Source organism: Sapajus apella, unplaced genomic scaffold (genome assembly GCF_009761245.1).
Source record: "Sapajus apella isolate SASKATOON/1434 unplaced genomic scaffold, GSC_monkey_1.0 scaffold41, whole genome shotgun sequence".
Classification (NCBI taxonomy): domain Eukaryota; kingdom Metazoa; phylum Chordata; class Mammalia; order Primates; family Cebidae; genus Sapajus; species Sapajus apella.
The window spans coordinates 2,357,816-2,361,644 of record NW_022436981.1 but is presented as its reverse complement, the minus strand read 5'-3'; the positions used below and the strand labels follow the sequence as shown (position 1 = coordinate 2,361,644).

At 57.3% G+C, this 3,829-nt stretch overlaps 1 protein-coding gene across 2 annotated transcripts in view; it reads left to right on the top strand.

The window, feature by feature from the left end:
* The first annotated feature begins 505 nt into the window (after positions 1-505).
* TCTE1 (t-complex-associated-testis-expressed 1) overlaps positions 506-3,829 on the top strand; it is a 23,733-nt gene continuing 20,409 nt past the window's right edge. Inside the window, exon 1 of one of the 2 annotated variants that reach the window (XM_032299584.1) lies at positions 506-594. The gene's annotated coding sequence lies outside the window, so the exon portion shown is untranslated. Of the gene's footprint in view, positions 595-826; positions 1,105-3,829 lie in introns of those variants that run through there. The other variant, XM_032299585.1, reaches the window with a different exon arrangement.

Here is a 3,829-nt window from a genome sequence, read left to right as displayed (position 1 = left end):
GGTGTTGGCCTTCCTGCGTCTAGTGCCAGACATCAGCTGGGAGAAAGGTGGAAGGTGCCCTCCTGCAGGGCCTAAGGTCACCAGGAGGTCTCAGGGGAGTTCCATTGACTTCTACAGGTGCCCGGGAGAAGGTCCGTCCACTCTCATCTTCCACAGACGCTTTTCCTGGACCAACTCCCCATCCCCAGCTCCCTATCCATTGCCACACAAAGGCTACCAAGAGAGCACAAGCACTCCAGGCCAGCAGCCCTGCCCGGGGTCTCCCACCTCCAGCCCCCTAGAAAGCCCACCCGTTCCTAGACACGTCCCACAGAAGAACAGGGCGTAGCGCAAGGCCACAGTCCCACGGCCCCCAAAGCGGCCGCTTCCACTAAACCTTCCCCAGGCAGGGCCTGGCCGCCCTGCGCGCGAATGGGCCGCGTGCCGGATGCGCAGCGGCAGCCGAGCAAGCAGCAGCGCCCCCTCCTCCGAGGCGCGACGCGCTCGCCGTCCCCGCCCGGCCCGCCCCTAGCGACGCGGGGCGTCCACAACGACAGCGACCGGCACCGGCTCGCGGGACTTTGCGTGAGGCCAGCGCCCGAGCTCCCGGAGCGGGTGAGGCGACCTCCGGGAGTGGGGACACCCAGCCCTGGTCTCCCTTATTGGGGTTCCCTCAGGCCGGCAGGGCCTCGGAGCCCCTCCAACGTCCTCAGTCACACCGGCCCGAAGCCTGCAGGCGGCCATTGCCCGGGTTCCGTTTCCCGTGGGGGGAAGAGCCAGTCCATACCCACGGGAGACCCCACGCTCTCCACGCGAGGACGCCCTGCGCCTCCTCCCCACCACAGTCACTGTCTGCAAACCGTGTGGCCCGGGGCTGGGGATCTGAGTGAGGCAGGGGAAGGATCGTGGGAAGGAAGAGGGGGAAAGTGGGGCGTCGGTAGGGCGTGGTGGAGAGCTGTCCTAAGCCCTGGGGCCGCAAGCTTCTCCGAAAGACGGTCCCGGTCCCCAGCACCCGACGGCTGCAGTCCCTCCCGCGGGTCCAGGAGCTTCCGCATCTCCCTCCCTCCCACGGCACTGCCGGTTTCCCTGGGTTACCAAGGAGAAGCCAGCGCCTCTACACCCCAGGTAGGAGAGGGGAGGGACCCCGTGGCCTTTAGAGCTGAGCTTCCCTGCCGGGGTGTCTGAGCTGAATGTAAGGAGGAGGGGTGGGGAGCAGAGAGGCTGGAGTCCCTTTTGAGACAGCAGACCTCAGTGGACAGGAGTTGGGAGGAGGCCAGCCCAGGGACCGTGTCAGTGAACTGGTGGTTTCACCTAGCCCAAGTCCAAGCACTCGCTGAGGCTCTGTTGGAGAAACTTTTTTGCCCTTCCACAAATGGAATTCCCAACTTGGGAGTGACTTGTCCCGAAGTAAGACATGGTGGGCGTGAAAGTGATGGAGGCGGGTGTAGACAAAAGCCCAGAGCCCTGAGGACAGAGGGGCTCTCCTGCAGGGATCTGGGGTGGGAGCAGCTGAGAAGGCAGAGAAGGCAGGCAGAGCAGTGGGTGCAGAGCCAGCTCCTGGGGAGGTATCCCAGGCACAGAGGCGCTGTCGTCCCAAAGAGGGCTGGGTGTCTCCACTTTTTGGCTAAGAGGAAGGGAGGAGGGGACAGTTGAGGACCACGACTGTGATGCACAAGAAGGTGAGAACGCTCCCCTGCAGCATCTTCCTCGTGTTCCCATTAGGACAGAATAAGGAACTCCTGCCCAGAGTGCTGAGATTTATCTGGGGGCGGGGGAAGGATGGAGAAGGACCAAGACTTCCTGTGGAGGGAATGCGCCGGGGCGGGGAGCGCCACTCTGCAGCACTCTGTTGGGCTCCTTGGGCCCTTCAAAGCATGCAGGCAATGGTCCAGCCTTGCGGAAGACTCCTGTGCCCAGCAGTGAACTGGGCCAGGGAGCCTAGACTATTTAGGTCGGTACCAAGGGGGTAACCCTGGGCTCCATTCTGGTGAACAAGAGATCTCATGAGCTGGAGAAAGTGAGAGACCCACTGGAAAGTCCTGTGAGTGACTGAGTTGGGAGCAATTTATAAGCAACCCCAGCATCTGTCTCATGGAAGTAAGAGAGCATTAGACAGACACAAACTAAAACCTCAGCTTCTCCATTTACTAGCTAGTGACATTTAGTAAGTTACTTAAGCTTTCTAAATTTTAGTTTCCTCATTTGTGAAATGGGGACAATAGTGTTAAATAATAATCCTCAATAATACATTTGAGAATTTGATAAAATTATGTTAGTAAGGCATCTAGCACCTTCATTCTAACTTCCAACACGCATCTTGAGTGCTGGCTCACACACATTAGCTCCTTAATCCTCTGGGTACTCATATGAAACCGGTACTATTAAGTACTGTCCCCATGTTATAGATGAAGAAACTGAGGCAAGTGGGGACCTGCCCGAGGTTGTGCAGATAGTGTGGGGGCACAGTAGAGATTTGACTTGAGGCAGCACAAGTCCTGAGTACTTAGCCAGCTGCTGCCCTGCCTCCTGCTATGCACATGCTATTGAAGGCCTAGAGCTCTCAATAAAACATAGCTATATATAGCCAAGGGTATGGTTCCCGGAACACCTGTCCACCAGATTCAAGCCATCAGAAATGAGGACAACCCTGGCCAAACTGGAGCATCTTGTCACTTTCTATTACCTGTGCTTGGGCATGGAGAGAGCAGTCCTTCACATCCTTTGAGTTATGGCCTGGTGTGGATGTCGTTCCCTGCATGTGATTTCAGGACCCTGGACCCTGGTCCTGAGGATAGAGTAGGGGCCCAGGGGAGGAGGACTGGCCTTTCCCTAGGGACTGTGGTCCCAGGTTAGAGACACAGCCATGTGAAGCCAAACAGACTCGTGAGGCAGGCCCCAGAGAAGTGGAAGTCCACGTGTCCCACTCTCCCACTTCCCCCTCTGAGAGCACAGCACACCCTTGGATGGGGACACCAGATGGTGGCGCAAGATGTACCTACTTCTGTTGGCACTGACCTCTCTGGAATGTCAGGATTCCTGCCCTGGAGGACTGGAGTCTTGAACATGCTCCTAGTCTTCAAACTCTGGGATTCTCTGACTGACCCAACAGGCTTCCCAAGGAAAGAAAGCTCCAGAGAGGAAGGTGACCCTTCAGCCACCCCCAGGACTGCCCTCTGTGGGTGCCTGGGGACTATGTGCCCCGGGCCCCCAGCTATTGGGTATCCACCCATCCCTCCAGGCTCCCAGGGAAGATAGTGCCACCTACTAGCACCCTCAGCTGCAGGCTGGTGACTGCCAGGCCAGACTAAGGCCAACCTGTGAAGCAGGCAGAGCTCTCTCAGCCTCCTGTCTTCTTCTACTGCGCCCACTCCCCACCTCTCCTCTCCATGGTTGTTCCCCTTGCCTCCTTTTTTTCCCCTCCCTCCCTCTCTCCCTCCCTCCCTCCCTTCCTTTCTTTCTTCCTTCCTTTCTCTTCTTTCTTTCCTTTCGAGATGGAGTTTTGCTTTTCTTGCCCAGGTTGGAGTGCAGTGGCACAATCTCAGCTCACTGCAACCTCTGCCTCCCAGGTTCAAGCAATTCTCCTGCCTCAGCCTCCTGAGTAGCTGGGATTACAGGCGCACCACCACGCCTGGCTAATTTTCTTATGTTTAGTAGAGACGAGGGTTTCACCATGTTGGTCAGGCTGGTCTCGAACTCCTGACCTCAGGTGATCCACCCACCTGGGCCTCCCAAAGTGCTGCAATTACAGGCATGAGCCACCACGCCTGGCCTACCTTGCCCCCTTTCTAACTTTGCTTTTTGTATCTGAAACCCATTCACACTAAGGTGTAGAATATATATCTATATTATT